Source organism: Gasterosteus aculeatus, chromosome 17, assembly GCF_964276395.1.
Source record: "Gasterosteus aculeatus chromosome 17, fGasAcu3.hap1.1, whole genome shotgun sequence".
Classification (NCBI taxonomy): Eukaryota; Metazoa; Chordata; class Actinopteri; order Perciformes; family Gasterosteidae; genus Gasterosteus; species Gasterosteus aculeatus.
In genome coordinates, this window is record NC_135705.1 from 14,384,081 (window position 1) to 14,404,735 (window position 20,655).

Sequence of the window (20,655 nt, forward strand, 5' to 3'; positions counted from 1 at the left end):
GAGTAATGGCGACACTAGGGGCACGCTGACTGCTGCAGCCAGCTGTACTGACATTTCTATTATCAATCATTTAAGGAAAAGGAATGGCTCACTGTGGCACGTATTTATTGTGCTGTGGCTGTTGTCGCGCTGTGTAAAAGGCCCAGTATTTTTAGTGGCACCACAGCTTAGAAATCACTTATGTTTACAGTTTAAAGTTGCCAAATGGGTGTTAAACATATCTGGCATAAGCTGGCACAGACTGCCTTGCAGTAATACAAAGAAGCTTGTGTCCATAACTGAAAAGTCTTGTCCACACCTCTCAGACTTGTCCTTTAAAATGGTCAGTGAAAAGAAAACTTTTCAGAATATGGCATTGCGCATGCAGCTTTTTAGGTTTATTCATTTGTTTACCCCGAGGCCACTGTGACTGTCCTGTCTTGACATGGGATCTTGTGTCCTCTCCACCTTCTCAATAATTCAATGGAAAGAGTAGATGTCCGCTCTGGTATAATTACTGCGTGAGGATGACGAGCTCCTCAGTCAAGTGCAAAATGGGACCATGCTTTACAGTAGCAGAGAGAGCTAAAGGACACAGTGTGTATCGTGGCGCTGTTGGTGACAAAAGCTTCAGCTGCAGACAGGTGATGAAACTGTGGGTAATTTGTGGGGCAAAGTATTGTCCTGACATGCACTGTTGGTTTTTCTGTAAGAACTCAACTCAGCTGCAAAGCAGCTCCAAAACGGAAACAGTCATTGGACACAGGTGCAACATTTTAGTTATGGATTCTAATCTGTGTCTTGGGCTTTAGTGTTGTTCTGCAAGCTCCAGATAAACCAGATTCATCACTGTTACACAGGGGTGTGTGAGAACTGGTTTCAGCTCTGGGCCCAGCTGAGACGACAGACCCTGTTAATATAAAACCAGCCAACCCCCCAACTTCCTGCTCAGAGAAACCCTCGGCATAAGCATACCTGCCAAGATATGACTAAAACTGTTACTGTCACCAAGACCTAAAAACCTGGCATGGGCAAAAGCTTGGCATAAGAACCCCCCCAGGTTTTAAAGGAGCTATAGTAGGAAGTCATTAAAAGATGTTTTGACACACTGTCTCTCACGGGTACCCAAGAAAAGGACTGTTCCAAAATGTGTCACGTCTCCCCGAGTGGGAGTGTCACAATTACGCGGATGAGGATGAAACTCCTCTTATGGGTCTGAAATCATACAGAATGCTATGGATTGTAGGGGAAATAAGGAATTAACTGGCTATATTTCTCAAAAGATTTTACAAATATGTTATTGCTTTGATATCTTGTATATTCAGGTAAAGTCTTTTTATGGCCAGAGGCTTTTGTCCGTGAATGACGAATATTCCATGACAATTAGCTCTTTAATATTTCATAAGATCATAACCATCACCTTGCACTCTGTATTGCACACAGATTTAACAAGGGACTAGCTTTTTGATTAATTTGATCCATATGCTATAGTATTACTTCAAGCCACTTAAAGTGAACTACACTCTTAAAAGACATCCACAAAAGCGTTCTGCGAATTGTAGATCTAACAAAATCAAAGCTTCCCGTCCTTCCTCCCCTCACTGTCCTCTAAATCTCATGGCCGTGAAGTGAAATCACTTCAAGTGATGACGCAAGTTCGTGTCATTTCGATCATAGTGTCATTTGTTGTGTTTAATCAAAAGGCAGTCTCCGTACCATGCACACCCCAAGGTCTGCACATCAGAAGTCAGTGCAGAAAGATCCCAATTAGAGCTTAATGGAGGTTTCCCCAACACAAAAGAGGCTGTTAGTATTTTATCAGGTTCCATTTTTTTCACCTAGATTTCAATTCTTATTTGGCACAAATGATGAATTCGCCTCTTTAAAGCTTTTTACGGGAGATAAAAGCACAGTTTCCGACTAGCTTAGCATAAAGTAGCCCATTGTCAGCATGTCTGATTCAACACAGAACCCAAACATGTAATAGTTGCACGTTCGAAGTGCAAAGCCGTATGAGGCGTGCTTGCTTTCTGGCACAGCATGCACACCATTATGTTTGCACCATTCATTTGAATCAAAGTAATCACTTCTTTTTACAGCCCTTATATCATAAAGCCTCATGGTATGGCCGACCCCCGTTTCCCACTGCAGACATACCAACACTTTTTGGTGTTTTGAAAGGTAGACATCCCTCATATTCCAGCACATAATGAGGGCGTAGATCTACTTGATTCTCCTGGTGGTTCTACTCTGCTGTCACATACATAATTAGAGGAATAGTCTTCACGCTTACGACTCGTTCAGCTCGATCCAAAACTGTTCATTTTGGGATCTGTGACCACCTCAAAATGATTCCCTGGCAATTCGCAATTATTATTTTACCAGTGTTATTTTTTCCACTGTGACAGGAAGCAACCCAGAGGAAAGCCTTCAGCAGCTGAGGAGCTCCGGCGCCGACAGGTGATTCCCTTCTAATGGATGCTAATGTGGTGGACATGACTGAGGATATTCCCACTGGTGTACACTTACAGTTAATTGATAATTGAGGTTCTATGAAAAGATGCACATTAAATCATGGCCAATGAGCCTGCCTATAAGGTTGCAGCTATTTAAAGAACAAGTCTCCAGAGCCTCTTAAGGTTTCCCCACAACTGGAATGCACTTACAATGAATAATTAAGGTGGAAATATTCTCAACTCATACTAACTTATTTAAGACATTATTTCAAACATTATACATTATTGCTAGATGTTAAAAAGCATAAACACTTTCACCTCCTCTGAATCCTGGTTGCTTTATCGATCTAGAGGTGTTTCTGGGATTTACTTGAATTGAATTAACATGAATAACCTCCAACATGGTTGCACAAAATTTCTGTTTTGCTGCTCTTTGCTAGCCGCTGATATCGTAACGCAAAGATTCTTTCTACGGTAGAGGCGTTGCACGGAGGCTACATGCATTTTGTATTTACAAATTACAAAAGGTGCAGAGAAAGTTCTTCGTTCAATCATGTGCTGTTCATCGTGTTTCTTACTTTTTGCTGCTATGGATTAGCCTGGGCGCCACGGTTGAAATCATAACGTCAATAAAATATTTTTTAAACGCAAATGTTTATGATTAGTGGGTTTTTGTGTGAAATCACAAATAACAAACTAATGTTTTGTGTAGTGAATTGTGTTGCATTTCATATTACTTTTCCCCCACATATAAAACAAACCCAATTACTTTGGATCTATTCATTTAACATCATCAATCAAATAATAAGATGTTATGGTCATTGTGGTTCAATTGAAAGTTCTGAATCTTATGATCTATGAGGTGACTAAACATCCAGAGTAATGGGACAATAGGACACAGGAACACATGTTGTCGTAATTACACGATACTAGAAAAAACAACAGCCGACTGAGGGAATCCCTTTAATATGAAGGATGCCATTATGTCCTTGTAATTCAAATATTTTAGCCTGTGCCTAAACGTGGACAAAAGATACCAAACAAATGTATTTATGTATCTACTGACTTGAAAAGGTATTTTAGCAGATTTGGAAGAAAACATTGTATTGTCATCTGATCTCAACATTTTTGGGGGAGTATTATGGCGATATGTATTGTTTGTATTAGACCGCTTTTCCAAGACACTGCTATCACACCAGATGTGGCGGCTGAGGCTGACTTGGGATTGGAGCGACTGTACAAACAGATCGGACCGGTCTAGCCGGGTGGGATCCTACAACTGTGCTAGCTGACAGTCAGCCATCTTGTTGTTATCCAATCAATGAGTCATCACCTGTTCAGTTAGAGCTACGCCACCTCAGGCTACACGGCCACAGGAGCTGCACTTCACCAGCTGGCTAAAACTGCTTACTTTCAAATAATTAGCACAGATCAGATGTTTTTTTTTTTTCCCTTTTGAGAAAGAAGGATCAAGTTTCATGGGCAGTAAAAGCGATGCCACTGGTGAAAAACAAACGCTGGTCATCTGTCAGGTATGGGGGTTAAAACATCAGTTTGTTTAAAGGGCGCATTAGTACCGGTTTATTTGTTATCACTGTTAACTTAATTTTTACATCATAAAAGCAGTATCCACCTGTGTTTTGCATATTTTTAGGAGAATGTGGATGTGTCGACAGTGTAGATAAAAAGGCTAAAGAAAACACGTTTCTTTGTTTGTGGTTGCACTGCACTAACACACACATCCTTATTTTGTTGTTTCTATGTGAACATATGTGTGTGTGTGTGTGTGTGTCTTCACAGATTTCGGTTTGTGTATTCACTGTGTTCTTTCCAACGGCAACTGGGACTCTTTTCTCTCTGATCAGTCAGTTATTGTATCTCTGTCTTCACTTTATATGTTTGTTCTTTTTGCCAAACACAGTCCCATTAATAGTGCATGGATAAGAAAGAAAAAGGCAAATAGAGAGCAAACCAGCAGCAAACCACCAAACTGCCATGCACGCCCTTATTTAATATTCTCTGTGCTTTCAGCCCAAGCTGCTCGTCCTGTGCACTGTCTAGTCAAATCATGACGGCCAGGATTAATCTGTCTCTTTAAGAAAAAACACCTTCAACAAGTATATAGAAAAGGAGAACCGTTTTATTAAAGCACATGTCGGTTGCTGTGTCTTTATTGTGGCTGTATTATAATTCGCTACGTTAAAATACAACTGGGTTCAACAGAAAGGAAACAGAGTCCATTTTGCATGCATGTCTTTTCATCCTGGCTTGCACAGAAATAATGTTGTGCTCAGTCGGATGCATTTTATTCTGTTTGAAAATATTCCCATGAGAATTTACAGTGGGCCTGAAGAGGAACTGGATGGACGCAAACCACACTAACTCCGAGCTAATCAATGTGTTAGTGTTTAAGTGCATGATAGGGAGCCGCTTTGTCCAGAGGCCTTTCACATGGTAAGTGAGTCCTAATCTCTCAGCAGTACTATGGCAAAACCAACCATTTCTAATGGCAAACAGTGGGCTTTTGGAAACTATTGACTGCTGGGTGGTGTGAGAGACCGTGGGGAAATGTCCTGGCAAGTGCTGCAAATTCAGCTGCTCTTTTATGCACATAACACACACAAATGTCTTTGTCCGTCTCAATCAAATATACACTACCTCTCTGAAACACACACAGACACACACACACGCTCCCTCACACACACTCAGAGTACGGGGCCAGGTGGTGTGGTTATTGCCAGATCTTGCTCTCTGCTCTCCTGAGTGCAATTGGTAACCTGAGCTGCCTGTTTGAATAGCTCAGTTATACCAAAAGCTTCCTTGCCGCAGAGATAACGTGGAACAGTGCCCAAAACGCAATTTGTCCCGGCTCAGGTTAGTCATTGACTGCGTGATGAATACTGAAATTGAGCTTTCAAAGTCACTTTAACGGTCTTTTCATAAGAAATTAGGGAGATTTAAAAGTTGGTTGGATGGCCTCACGGGCGCAGCTTGTATCCAAAATCTGTCAACCTGAGTGCAAGTTAGTCAGTGGGAATGTGTCAGCTGAGGGGATGTGACAGCCAGGCCCGGGGCCTCCTCATTTAATTAAGGAGCCCGTCTTGTTTTGGGGAACTCACATCCAAACACGTCTTCCAAGATCTCCCAGGGCAGTTTATATTTCAAACACGATTCAGTACATATTTTGCGTTGATGTTTTCTGATTTAACCTGCATGTGTCCAATATTCTGCCTCCTAGCTAAACTAGCTTTACTCTCGCTACCAATAGCACTCATTTGTCCAGCAAATATTTGTTTTCACCCCTCCCCCTCCCAACAATAGCCTGTAGACCACAACACGCCCTTTGGATCACAATGACAACAAAGATGATTCTGTTAACTGTTGTTGGATTGGTAGTACACATTAACAATGTCTATGATTGACTTATTTAGATTAGCTTCAGGTTGGAATATAACTGAAAGAGAACTCCGTTTTATATTGTACACTACAGTCTAGGCATTATGATGATATTTTAAAAATCTTGAACTTCACTGTACAGAAAATAATATAATATCTCAGACCATATCATGAATTCATCGCAATAACATATGACTGACATAAGTCATCTTCAATAATAACTTAACCAAACCAATAGATAATGGAGCCGAGTCCATGCGCGCGTCCATTACATGAAATAAATTATTTGTGCGAATGAATGAAATGCGTGTCTCCCACGTGTCCCCGTCGGCCCGGGGCCGCCCTCTATAGGCCACGTGCGGTACTGCAGCAGCGGAGCGCCTCCTCCCTCCTCCTGAAGCCGGAGTTGCATTCCTCTCCTCTCCATTCACGCGTAGGGAGCCGCCGGAGAGAGAGCCCCGCCGCTCCGTGACCACAGTGGAATGTCCCGAAGTTTTGGAATTTAAAACCATGGAAAGGATATCTAACCTCCGGATCACTTGAACCTGTAAGTACCGTGGAAACTGCGGCGAAGGATTTTGTTTTTTTATTTTTCACGTGTAAGGAGCGGCGGTTTGTAGGGAGCCGGCTTAAATATTTGTTTCTGTCTCTCCATTGCTCTGTGCGGGGAGTTTGTCGTTGTTTCCCTCCGTCGCCCCCCCGTCCTCCCCCACTTGCTTCTTCTCCGCTCTCGGGCGTCTGGTTTCCCTCACGAGTTTGAAGAGCTCGAGCCTCCAGCCTTGGTTTTGGTTGCAGTGAAACGGGCACGAAGAGGAACCGTAGAGTTCCTCCGATATCCAGTAATGGGCGCGCTTGTGTGTGTGTGCGTGTGGTTGCGCGGTGTTGAACGCGCACTCCGGTGTGACCACCAGTCGGATCGATCCGCAACAAACTGCGGATGGTCTGGACGCCGAACGGCGATTTAACGAACTAATTAAATTAATTCGAACATATCTTACTGAATAATTTCGTGGTTCGCACCCGGGGAGCGAACTATTTTTTGCAAGTAACCCGGATTTGGTGCAGCGCGAGGTGAGTTTTGTCTGGTTTGACTCCGGCCACAGTAAAAAGAAAGCGACTTTTCCTCATTTGGGAGTTCTTCGCCGCACGAGTAACATGTGGAGTTTTTTCTAATAAAATACAAGCTACCGGTGCGGGTACCGAGCCGGCGGAGGGTGCGTGTGGCTGTTGCACCGCCTCGGGAGAGGCAACGGCAGCACACGCACACCCGCGGGCTCAGGTACCCGCCGCCCCGACGCTCACGCGCGGATGAATAGTCCGTGGAGGCTGCGTGGATTTAACCCCCCCCCCCCCCCCACCTCGTTCTTGTTTATTTGTTCTTTACACTTGTACCGACCCTGCATAGGCTTTCCTAAACGGACCTCTAAGGGTGGAGGTGTGTGTGTGTGATTTCTCCTCTGGGTGCTCGCTTTAGAAGAAAAGCAATCGATTGAGCTATTAGCTTTGAATGAATTGTAAATTGCGTCGGCGTGGTGTGAAAGGCGCGTTAACGTGCTAACGAACGAGAGGCGCTTTGTGAGTGCTGTCTGTGGGTGTGTAGAGTGCGCATTGCTTGTCAAGCTATTCAAAATGCTCTCATTGCTCCATCGGATTCTCCTCAGTTCTTTCCCCTTTTTAGTATTAGAAAAAAATAAAAAAATAAAATCAAATTACACTTCCCACGCCGACCCCCGCGCGCTAGTGACCCACGGATTGTGGATTCATAAATCATATTAGAAGAGTAAGGGACATCATTTTAACCTATTTTGATGGGTGAGTGGGGGGGGGGGGGGGGACCAGACTGCAGCCCATCACTCCCCCTCCCCTTCCCTCTAAAACAAATAATCACTGAAATATGAAGGGAGTCCTGGTTTGTATTTAGTAGTTGATACAGACATGGCAGCGTTGATGGATGTATCCTTTGGCACCACCCCAACACCCCCACAGGACACGGGCGTCACGTGACTAACGTGGTAACTCTTTATCAGAAGTGACTTGACCCATTTTTTCTTTTTGTCCCTCAGCCCAGTCAAGCGGCAGCTCCTTATTGACAGTTAAATGCGGTGGGCAGCGGGTTCCCATTTAAATGATGCGGGATGTGAACCGTGACGTGAGTGTTTGTTTAAGAGCCGGTGCCCAGTCCCACGGCTTTAAATCATTCCACGAAGGACTGACAGGCCGCCAGCCGCACAGTGGAGGTGCACCCGACTCCTTCCACCCAGATCCTGACTTCACACCAGTGTGTGAACGAGGGCCAGGAGCGGCGGTAATGGAGACCGAACTCTTTGCAGTAGCGCCGGTGCTACTGCAAAAAAAAGTGGTCGGTGGCAGGATCCTTTGTCTGAGCGGCAGGTTCCGATGGTCTGTGGCAGGTTCCTTTGTCAGAACGGCAGGTTCCGATGGTCTGTGGCAGGTTCCTTTGTCAGAACGGCAGGTTCCGATGGTCGGTGGCAGGTTCCTTTGTCAGAACGGCAGGTTGCAGTGGTCGGTGGTAGGCTCCTTTGTTAGAACGGCAGGTTGCAGTGGTCGGTGGTAGGCTCCTTTGTTAGAACGGCAGGTTGCAGTGGTTTTTGGCAGGTTCCTTGGCAGAACGGCAGGTTGCAGTGGTCTGTGGTCCGGTAGGATCCTCCTTCAGAATGGCACAAGCCGATCTTAGTTTGCCATTTAGCGACATGCAGATTCCATGTTCCATGTCCAACGTTAAATGAGTGTCTTCATGATCATTGGTTTGCCGTAAATGTTTTTTTCTAACTTTATTAAGAATCTAACACAACACAGCAAACTTGCAAATAGCGCAGAGTATTAAATAAAGTGATGTATGTCTTAATGCAATGCTTTAGAAATGAACCCAAAGGGATTCTGTATTTGCTCATGAAGTCTGAAACAGGTAATTTGGCCAATGTTTCTTTTACAGCTGAGAGCCACAGATTTAATTTGTGTGTGTGGGGGGGGGTAAAACGGCGGCCTTGCATGGTATTTCACATGAAAGCTGGCAACCCAGCCAGAAAATGACCAGCAATTTGCCTCAATCTTCCCCAATTATGATAAAAATCTGCCCCACCATATGCAGCGGTGTCATGCATTTTGAAAGTCTGCCCCGTCCCGTCCGGCTGCTGCCGTGAAGGGTAAATCTGTGATGTTCAAACTTTGGAATTCAAGCTGACGTGCACTTTGCACCCCGCCGGTCCTGCCTTTGTGCGATCCCGCCCCCACTCCCCCCCCCCCATCGCATTCCTCGGGACCTTTCAGTGACTGGCGTATTCAAGGTCTAATTAGATCTCAGATGGAGGAAGACCAGAAGAGCTCAAGTGAGAACTGCCACTTGGCTCCCCAAATAACTAGTCTTGTTGTGTGTATTATATCATTTATTTATAAAATATATATATATATATATATATATATATATATATCAAATTAAAGGAGAAGAAATTATTTCTCGCAATGGTCTTTCTCAGTTGGAGGGAAATGCTACTGTTCTGCATCATCTGAACTGTTTAATAGGACTTGATGAGCATAATTGTATTTTTCACTGTGATTCATTGCTTTCCCGCCAGTAGTAGATATATGTACTGTGTTCACAGTGTGTGTGTGTGTGTGTGTGTGTGTGTGTGTGTGTGTGTGTGTGTGTGTGTGTGTGTGTGTGTGGCTGCACTGCAAAATCTTTTCCATTTTCCCTTACCGCTGGACTTTCTTCACCAGCATGAGAACCTCATGTTTAGGCACTTCCTCTCTCTCTGCCGTTCTTCTTGCCTCCAGTCTTTTCGTTCATTCGTCTCTTTGTCTCGTCTCTTCCCTCGTCATCCTCTGCTTCTCTCTCTCTGTGTCCAGACTCTCCTCCTAACTTTCAACTGTGTCTCCGGTACATTTCCAAGGGGATTGCTAGTCTCCCGTGGCTCGGTGCATGCAGAAGAATTCACTGCGAGTGCAAGAGGAACCACTACAGGGTTTATGCGTGAGAGTGTCGGGTACGCAGAGGCCTCCTTGGCACGGCGGCGCCGTGATGCATCAGCTTTCATATCATAGCCAACGGAGATGCTGTGTTTTTATTACATAACTTTTCATTTGTGTCAGTCTTGCTAAAGAGGTTAGCCGTGTTGCCGGCGCTGCGCTCCCAGACTGTTTTGCTTGGTTCTCTTGTTTTTCTCCAACACCTCTTTTCAAGATCCTGCTTGGGTTTTTACTTCTTTCCGTCCTGGTTTCTCTCCCGATTCTCTGTGTTGTCACCTCTCCATCCTTTTCCCATCCTCTCTCTCTCTCTCTCTGAGTGTTTTTTCTTGGTCTCTGGGGTTTGTGTGGCGCCCTGCAGCGAGGGAGCTACAAAGCAGCAACAATATTAAAACGCACTAAAGAGGGACCAGCAGCAGGGCTCTACCCGAAGGCCCTGTTATAGAGAGACACACACACACACACAGCTCTCATGGTGCTAACACCTCTCCAGCCGACAGGCCTTAATATGAAATAAACTCACTCGCCAATACCTGGCGGGGCCGTCTTGACTGACTGCTCAAATCGGAATGACCTCCATTTGGCCCAAATAAGAAGCCGGGATTGAGAGTCAGTGGGCGGTGTTGAACCGCAAAGTGCCGGCGCATTACGAATCACATCAAGAGGCGAGCTCGCAGGTGGGCCCGGCGGCATAAATCCTAATCAGTGCCAATCACAAGTGATTTTAAAGACTCATCTGCAAGCCCAATCACATTCTCAAGACAGGGAGTGCGCTCAGGCCCGGCAGTTGTGTTTGGGTCCCAGGGAACGCGTCGACTTGGAGAAGGTGCATGAAGCGAGTGTGTGTGTGTGTGTGTGTGTACAATGTGAAATGAAAGCCTCGTCTGTGTTGTTTGATGCTCGACCTTCGTTGTCGCGTTCCTCACTTGCAGCCAAATTCTGAGTCTGACCTCCCGTGGTGGCAGAGCGAGGTGTATTCTTCTTTCTTCCTTTTGAGTGAAGCAACCTTAGTTTCTCCGTCTCTTCTGTGCTCATCCGAGTGAACTGTGTGTTATGTATAATTAATTTTCTCCTCTCTCCCAGTTTATTTTTATCGCCCACTTTTAACCATTCCCTTCAAAGGACCCCTCCCCCGCATCCGTCCTCCACGGTGCCCGCTGAAAGTGACAGCTGCTCGGGTACGAGGGGGGGGGGCGCTTTTTGAGGCAGGCACTAAAAAGGCCACTCAAGTCGACTTGGAGTAGAAGAAGAAAAAATCTGCAGTTGAGACAGTTTTTAAAAAAAGGGTGCAAAACTGTCTGCAAATTGAAAATACATTCTGACTCCAGTGACTGACTGTTGGGGAGCCACATTTACATGGCCTCCTTTCGTGCAAAGAGCTGTTGATTAGTTTGGACGACATGTAAAGCAGAGTGACGGGAGTGGCTGAAGGAGGACACGGGGACCTTGTTCACTGTTTCCCAGGCATTTCGCTTTATTGACAGCAGCTCTTCTTGTTGAAGAAGCAAATTGAAAATCTCTCGTAATGTGTAGAACGGGCATCTCTCCCAAAAACAAAGGCGCACTGTCGTCTGTCGCGTTGGCACTGTGGCCCAGTTGATCCCGGTGGTTCTGCTTGAAGGTCCAAGCGTGGGGCCCGCGGTGCCACCTTTTGACCCGGCGACCTTATAAATCCCACTTGTGGGCGCGGCCTCGGCGTATGAGGTTTCCTGCTCGGCATGCCAATGCTCCCGTCAGCATTCCGTCCGCCCGCACGGACTCAGACAGGCAGCTCGGGTCCTCGATTTACGTGGACGTAAGAAAGGAAATGGCTCCGCTTGTTGGGACCGGCTATCGATCAGGAAGACGCAGCTCCTTCCTGTAACACAAGGCCAACAACTCATCAGCACTGTTCTTTAATTTTACTGCTTGTGTGCAGATGAAAAGGAAGGTGGCCATTTTTTCCCTTTTCTCCTTGTTTTCTTGCTTAGTATCTGTAAAGTCAGAATCAGATCAGTTGTGAAGCCTCCTCATGAGTTTCACAGTTTCAGAATTGCCAAAATAAAATTTTAGCGTGAGTCATGTGATTTGGTTCCTACGGATGTGATACTGTTTCTAACACACATTCCATCCATTTTCAAAATGTGGAGGGGATGTAGTTTTTTGTATTATCAGACGTCATTTGTGACAAAGTCAACTCAGTTTTTTGTATTTTTTATGATAATCAGTACAAACGCTGGCTATAGTGTGTAAGGAATCCACCAGAGGAAGGTCTCTAGTGATCGGGTCGGCATGGTGCAGGGGTAGAGAGGGTGCGTCGGGAACTGCGAGGTTGGCGGTCCGAGCCCCGGCTGCTCCATGTCCCTTGTCGAAGTGTCCCTGAGCAAAAATGCAATGTAAGTCGCTTTGGATATAAGCGTCAGCTAAATGACCTGTAATTAGCGATCCTTTGCTTCCAAGTTGACGTTTATATGAAACATTGTCCTAAAATGTCGGGATGCTGTCGAGGGCCATAACTCACCTAGGTTCCTTACCTTCCTACGTTCCCCACCAGCAAAGATCACCAGATTTCCACTGGTTCAGTGGACAAAATAATGTGATCATTGAGTGTATTGTATCTGGTCCAGCCTGTCAATATCAACTGCATAAAGTGTGTGTCTCTGATGCTGAAATCTCAGCCTCAGTTCAGATGATGGAGCCTACTGGTTGTTTACCGTGCTCACTAGAGTCTGTCTGCCTCTTCAGGCATGTTTGGGTTGTTAATGAGAACCACTGTGTGAGAGAGGAGACGGCGCACTGTGTGTGTGTGAGAGAGACAGTGTTGTGTGCCTTTGCATTGAGATACGCCGTGCTTCCACAGTGTGCACTGTACACAGGACCGTACGCGGGATGCTATCTGTGTGTGTGTGTGTGTGTGTGTGTGTCCGTGGTCCTCGTCGTGTGGCATGTAAGGTAACACCCCACTGTGGAGAAGATGAAACGGGAGAGTTTACACAGGCACGTAGCCATTTATTGTTGTGATTAATGTTAATGGTGCAGTACTTCATAATTGCTTTCCCCTTCTCAGTTTGTGCTGCCACTTCTTCATTCCCCCTTTCCTGCACACACACATACACGCACCCTCCTGGTTAGTGTTGTATTTACCAAGGGAAAACTTAAATAATTCAGGCAGTCTGTTCTCCCCGGCTCTGTAAATAAGACTAATAGTAGGCGGGCCTTTTTAAGAGAGCCACTTGCCCAGGGAAAGCATGGCCGTGGGCAAGCCCATAAATCCACTAGCTGCCTGTCTACCCCCCCTCCCCATCCTCCTTTGCTGTGTCTGTGTTGCGGACCAGTCAGCGAAGAACCCCCGTGTTAGCGGAAGGGAAGGGCGACTTGTTCCAGAGAGGTCAGCGGTGAGGTGATGTCGTCCCTGAGGCGGCGGACATAGAGAAAGTGTGTGCCAGGATCGCTCCCCTCACTCCCTCGCTCTGGCTGTTGGTATCGGTTTGTATTTCTTTTGGTGCGTGCACATGGACGCGGGCTGCACGGCTGTTAAACCGCACACTCTGGTGTCAGCACCTGCATGCGTGTTTACCAGATGGAATTAAGTACTCAGTTATTCATTTTGTTTATCACTCAGTTTTTCCCTCTAAGTGCCTCGCTCTCTTTAGATGTTGGCTGGTGCGTTTGACTTGACGGAAAGCCAGTCAATAAAGAAGAAGAAAAAATAAAACATTTTCGTCCTTTGCAAATCCACCATGCGATCCCACTTCAGCTGCAAAAAGGAGGGTAGGTTTGGAGTAGCTTTAGCTCTAAACCACTTTGGAGCACTTCCCAGCCTCTCACCTCTCCATATTTAACTCTCCGTAGCCACGTTTACACCGAAGGGCCAAGAGGGATCTCGGGTTTAGGAGCCGACTCAAAACTTCACTAAGCTCTGACTGAAAGCTGGCTTATTTTATTTGAAACCGTCTCCTAGATTAAAAATGATCGCTGTCGACAACAGCGACAGACGTTTAACCACAAAATTGTTATTGAGGAGAAAACAGCTCCCTGTTCCTCTTGGTAGCAGGAACAGGGAGCTTACCCGGCGGGCCTAATCACAGTGTTGGGTCCCGGAGAAATATTTTGGATTCCTGGCATCCTTTGGCCCATGTTAACAACGGAGCCCAATTCAAGTTGTCAAATCACAAATGAAGTCTGAAACTCCCCTTTTAGACGGTGTTGAACCAGCAAAGATGATCCTACACCTCCTTCCTTAACAGCCTCATTTTCATTCCCCGGCCTCTTTGTCAGAGCCGTCTTTTGTGCTCCTCTCAAAGGGTTAAAGAGAGCGGAGGGATGAGTAGCCCGCCATGTCAGCCTCCATTGTGCTTTGGCATTGTGCCACCACATAGCATGTCGACCATAGACGCAGGTACACGGGACTTTTCTCTACCCGCAAGCGCTACAGTTACCAAGTCATGCTACACACACACACACACACCCTCCTTTCCAGCAAATCAATGCAAATACTTTTCACGGTTTGGTGGCAGCAAAACGCCAACGATAACATCTGCCCTTCGGTCGTGGGTGGTTTAATGCAAAAGGGCCTCGAACACAACGTTGCTTTTCTCTCGGCCTACAGCTCAACCTCTTTCTCACATCAACATCTTTACATAGAGTTTGAAGGGCCGTTCCCCCCCCCCCCCCCCCTCTTCTCTCTCTTCCCTCAGTGGAAACATGTGCACAAGAGCTGTAAAACTTTCCCCGTCCTCCCTCACAAAGCTCGTTAAGGAGAAAACCACTCGGCGGCATGTTGTGTAGAACATCGGCGACTGCTCAGCCTAATTCTTTTTGCAGACCTGGGTTACTGCAACGCCGTGTCCGGGGGTGCTTTTAAGTCGTGTCTCCCCTCCAGCCCCCCTGCGGAGGGGAGGGAAGCAGAGCTGGGGAGCTCTGGGAATAAGTACTTGAGGCCAGACAATGGCCGGCCGACGGCAAGGGGGTGGGGTGTTGATTGTAACCAGAAATAACAGGAGGAGGAGAAGGCCTCCAAACCAAGAGGAGGGGTGGGATAGGGGGAGGTCAAAGGTTAGACTGATCCCTACTTTAAAGGTGGAGAGAGGCCGGGTGAACCTCTGAGCTACTGCCACGCCATGGGGGAGGGTTGTTTAGGTGGAGCGTCAGTGCGATCTCCACGTTGACATCCCATGCTGGCTTCAGTTGTTTTCGGTGACCTCTGACCCCCGGCCTCCTCTCCCCCCACCAGGAGCTGTCACATAGCGTGAAGAGAAGAGCATCTAGGTCAGTTGCTCGTCGCTGTTCTCCGCCATTTGTCCCAGCGAGTGTGTCCTGTCCATGTTTCTGGGGCGGCGGTGGCGGCCGATGCGACTGAAGCAGCAAGTGGGCGATACCAGTCAGCCCTCGTCGGGCCATCACATCTCTAATGAAATGGAGTGTGTAACCTGTGACTTGTGGGATGTGCGGATGCGTGGCGGCTGGGAGGAGCCACTTCCTTTCTCTACCGAGTCTTTTTTTTTTCTCGGCGGCCATCCTGCTGCCGTGCCGGAATGTGCCGTCGTTCCAGGCGCTTTTTGAGAAATGTGGCTGTTGTGGTTGATCCGCTGTTCCCGAGTGTGACCTCATTTGGCTCTTGAGATCAGCGTGACACGGCCCCCTGGTGTACCAGCGGACTGTCTGTGCCTGCCCTCTGACACATGCCAGATAGTGTTTGTACAACTGGCACTCGAGGCAACGCTGAATGTTGAGTGCGGCTTTAAAACAATGGCATTAAAGCTAATTTTAGAGCGGACAAATGAGGCAGATAAGGTTACGTTTTAGAAAGCAGAGGCATCAGCCAGCTGAAACGCGCCTAGGGACAATTGACTTTAAACATGATGCTTAAAAACATGACTTTTCCTTCCCTCAAACTGCTAAATAAGACACGTTTCGAAGCCATGTGCCGTTCTCTAAACACGCCACGAGCAGTTTTTAGCTCATTTCGAGCTCATTCAAGAGGCACACCTCGCCCTGCCCTCGGCAATCTGATTGCCGAAGTCAAACTTGGCCACAACACAGACAAATTTTTCAAAAGTAGCCCGGCTCCCAGTCTGCATGTAGCTGCAATCGACATAAAAGCCTTGTGCGTTTTAGCTTCTCTGTCGGGGCGGGATCGGAGAAAAGGGAAACAAAACGACGCCAGAGCCCGCTACCTCGGCCAGATACGACCGAGGGGAAAGAAGAAGACAACAGAGGAGGGAAGGGAGGGAACTTGGCAGCGTTTGCTAACGCTGAAGCGGCAACAAGGCACCAAAGAATGCTAAATGTTGCAGAGAGAAGTTTGTGTGTGTGTGGTTGTGGTGGTGGGGGGCGGAGAGACAGAGAAAGGGGGGGGGGACGACAAAAAGTCAGAGATACTGAGTCAAACTCTAATTAAGGCCCCGATCGGCGCGTTGGAACAGCTGCTGTTGCTTGTGCCACACCGGCTTTACGGCTTTTTTTTTTTTATTTGGAAGCCAAACAGATGTTACGAGGGGGCGGCGGTTTTATCGAACCAGAAGTTTGGCTTCAGGGAAGAGGAGGAAATGAAACTCTCCCACTATTTGTGATGTCAGGGAGTTAGTGTTACGGTCTGCTGGCCGCTGCAATGATGATTGCTACCCGGCGATGTCTTGTTAGCTGCCCCACATGACTGTGAGATGGAGTCAGTGTAGCGATGCAGCGGAGCTCCATCAGATATCAGGCCCAAACCCACCGCTGTCGAGCATCGGTGATAAAATCTATTAAATTCAGATGTAAATGATGCCAAATAACTGGATTTTGAGTATGACTGCTGCATTGGAAAGTTTTGAATTGTAAGTTCTGATATTAAAATACTGATTTATTACTTTAAAAATGAATACCAATTTGGGACACTTGTATCTTGTACAAACCATGTTTATCAAATTACCACCTTTATGGACATTTTACTTGATTGAATTGACTTCAATCATAAATAATTTATACGGGATGTGAATCTCATTTAATTAAAGAGTGAGTATCCGTGACAACCAGACACTTAGCCAGATGTTTGACCAATAAATCAGATCAAACTATAATTGTCCTCTACAAACATCAGTTAGCCAAGAGGAGATGCAATGCATTGAGATAAGGATGAATTGTCAAATCTGTCGTTGTCAAAGTCATTTCTTTTTGTTCCACTTCCTGTGCGATATGTGCCTGGTCGCAGTCAGCGTTGTGGCGTGCACTTTCTCTTCCTGCGATATTTATTCTCTGATCCAAATGCCTGTCACCACCACTGGTTGGGCTTTGCTCGCCCTCTTTATCAGTGTGTCCGTGTCCTCCCCCCTCACTCGATTTCTCATTCTGTCACTCTCCTACGGAGGATGTGGTGAAAATGGCTGTTTAATCATGCAGAGAGGTCAACCAATCAAAGGGCCAGGCCGAGTGATTTAAAGGCCTATTCAGAGCACAGCTGGAGGGAGAGGGAAAGGAATGGTGACAGTTGGGGAGAGAGAGCGAGAGCGAGACTGGTTTGATTGCTGTATGGCGCGGGTCACCTCTCATCCACTTACCACTGGTCTCGTTTCACCAATAATTGTCCCTGATGGATTGATGTATGGGCAAGGAGATGAATGGAGGAAGTGAGTATAGAGGGCGTACGGCAGAGCGACGCGCACAAACACCTCACAAGACCTCATCAACGGCGGTAGAGACCCATGTCTTCCTCACATTAACTTTGGCAGCCCCCCCACACACACACAGACAGTTATGCAGTCTGCAGACAAGGCAGTTCTCACCCGAATGTCAATGGGAGAGGATGACAGATGGTTGAGAGGAGCAGGGGAAGTAAAGACAGACAGAGACAGTGATTGTCTCCGGTCAGCCAATCTCCAATCTATGCTATGGATATTTCCAACCTTGATCCAACTGTTCATTCCGAACACGCCGGCGACAACTTTCTGTTGGCGTCCACTCGATGATCTTTATTGATCCAAATGATCAAGATGGTCATGGCCCTTGTGCTACCAGAAGTGATTGCGTTTGCGCTGACAAAGACAACTTGTTGCAGGTTATGAATATTTTTCTGGTCAGCCTTGGCAGAGTGAGCTCATGTTTAGATATGTTGTATATTGCTGCTGCTGTATAGTCACTGGGAGGTTGTGAGCTTTGCTGGTAGAAGCCAAATGACATTTCACCGGTGTGATCCATTTAACCGCTTTACAATATCATCAAATAAGGACAAACAGTTTGCTTTTCAACAATCAACCAAAATCCAACCTCTTCTCCCGCTATCCCCAACCTCCCGTCTACTAAATGCGATAAGAAGCAGTTCCTGTGTCTGTTTGACAGCTGCGGTTTTTCACCGTAGAGATCGGCTGTGCTCATGTTTCCCGTACAGCCGGGGAGTTGGTGTTTGTGGAGTGCCACTCCAGCAGATCGCTGGCCCCTCGCTCTTTCCTTCTCTTCCTCCCTCCCCATCTCTCTGACCCTGCGTCGGCGTGTGCCGATGAGCACTGAGTGGATACACTCACAGAGCGATTTGTGTGTGTGAGAGCGCTGGAGAATCCGTGGGAGCTCCATTTGTTGTGTAAATGCGAGCCGCTAATTGACTGCCGGGCACGCAGCCTCTCCTTCACCGGCTGAACCCTGCCCTCCGCCAGGTCCCGGGGATCCTGCCAGGGGAATGTTTGCCCCCCCAGCCCCCTCGCACACGCGCGCTCTCAACACCCTCCCTTTCCCTCTCTTCCCGTGTCGGAGCGGGCCTGGCACTGGGCCAAGGCGAGGATGGGCACGGCCTGTTCTCTGAGTCCTTTGAAACGAGTCTTGATGGATCTGTCCCCTCGCTCGCATTAGCTCCACACGCTCATTATGCCACGTGGAAGGTTAACTAACTCTGTTATGATCCGTAGTTAAGGCCCATTCCTCTATCTGTTGTATCCGTGTTAACCTCATGGGTAAACTCCCACGAGAGCGTTATCACTACTGCCGGCTGGCTAGCAGCCCAGGTGACGCAGTAGGTTAAAGGTAAGGCTGAATAACAGTGCAGCCAACAGAGGTGTCACAATTCTCCAACTCCACGACATCGGCTGTCTTTGGTAACATTGGCGTGTTGGCAATGATTGACATGTTGGTCTCTCTTAAGTTCCTGATGGGAACAATCAGGGGGCTTTCTACATGGTCTGACCCTTTGTCTGATCGGTGCTTTCAGAGGACACCTGCAGTCACGTCAATGATTTGGAGATAGGATTGCTACAAAAGCTAGTGTGACCCGGTAAGGTTTGGTAGACTGGAGTCTGTTGCCTTATGAAAGGACTGTGGCATGCTGCGCTTTCTTGCTCGTTGGATAGAAAATGATGTCAAATTGCAGTGTTTCCCCTAAGTTTACAACTCGGGGGGTGGTGGGGTAGTAGGAAACGAAAAAAGTACTCTTTTTCTTCACACACAGGCAGCTAAGATCATGTATTTTAAATACGTAGTCTGGAGGCAATCAACCTCCGTTTTTCCTCTTATCTGTTTTTTTTTGCCTGCCTGACGTGCTTTAACAGCCGGACGACAAAGCCAAAATTCCTGGAAACTAACCAGTCCTGTTCACATGGCTCAGAGACGGCACGACGACGGTTGAGGAGTGACAAAGTAAGCTGTGTTGTGTTTGTTATGGAAATTATGGAAACGCACACACACACACACAGGATCGCATCCGGTGTTCAGGTTTTCCCAGGCCAGACCATTGTTGCAGAGCTAAACATCAGGGAGCAGATAATGGAATGAACAAAAACAACTGACACACTCCCCTAACACTAGATGGCAAGCACAAAGGAGTGAGTGAGTGTGTGTCTCTGTGTAGCCTGAAAAACAGCCGCCCTTAGAAAGAAGCAAAGTCAGCATTAAGGATGAGAATGCCAGCTTTCCGATTTCAGTAAACCTTCCCACGACTCACAGCGTCCAAATGTCAACAACGTCACTTGTGCATTCTTTGCCGGTTGAGAGTTGCCAGGAATGAGGCCGGGCAGTGATTCAGTTGATAGGTAGCCGGCATCACGTCCGGACGGTTTGATGTGATCAGTGTGTGTCCGCGGCATGCTTGAGGACCCGTACTTGACTTTCAAAACTCGTCAATGCTTAAACGTGAAGGACTGTGACTCTAGGCCTCTGATGGCAGCAAATGAGACACAAAGAGACAAAAGGATTTAATATCAAGCTGGGCACTTATGCTCTGCAGACAACAACAATAGGATTAGCTGGTACGCTAAACAACTAAGGCCAAGCCTCTTAGACTGTCTCTAGGTCCCTTTTAATATATACTAATAAGGTCACCAATTATTTTAATACAAGCACTTATTGACTCATTTTGCTTTAGATTGAAGTAGGAGCACAATTACATGTCTTAAAAAGAAGACACCCCTGTACAGGTCCTGGCTTGAGATGGCAAACACACACTTATTCCAAACTATACATTTGTCAGTTTACGACTACGAGAGGGGGGTTGTAGTCGGGCGGAGGTTGGAGCGCCGGGAGGGGGGGGTCAGTCCGAGTTTAGATATCTCAATATGGTAGAAGTGTTTTCCTTTATTCTGAGCGATCAGACTGTTGTAGCTTTTCTTTATAAACAACTGAGGATTCATACTCTGTTAGAGGCAACCATAGAGTAAATAAAATAATAATTGTGTGACGGGATTGTTGTCGAAAATCCCAGCTGTAACGCAAGCCCTGACATGTGTCATCTTTGTTGCTTCTTTTAACACAACGTAACACACTGAACCAGCGCAGCTGCTCGTTCCCAAAGCCGCTCAACAAGTTTGATTCAGTCCGGTCGCAGCGGGAGAACGGGAACATCGAGTTTCCACGAGTGGAAAGGAAACGATTCAACTGGAGTATCACCGTCAAGGACGTGTTT

General features: G+C 46.8%; 1 protein-coding gene across 5 annotated transcripts in view; it reads left to right on the plus strand.

Moving 5' to 3' along the window:
* Positions 1–6,236: 6,236 nt before the first annotated feature.
* Positions 6,237–20,655, plus strand: part of plxna1b (plexin A1b) — a 159,500-nt gene continuing 145,081 nt past the window's right edge. For 4 of the 5 annotated variants that reach the window (XM_040203497.2, XM_040203500.2, XM_040203499.2 and 1 more), the window contains exon 1: positions 6,237–6,378. The gene's annotated coding sequence lies outside the window, so the exon portion shown is untranslated. Of the gene's footprint in view, positions 6,379–6,707; positions 6,903–20,655 lie in introns of those variants that run through there. The other variant, XM_040203498.2, reaches the window with a different exon arrangement.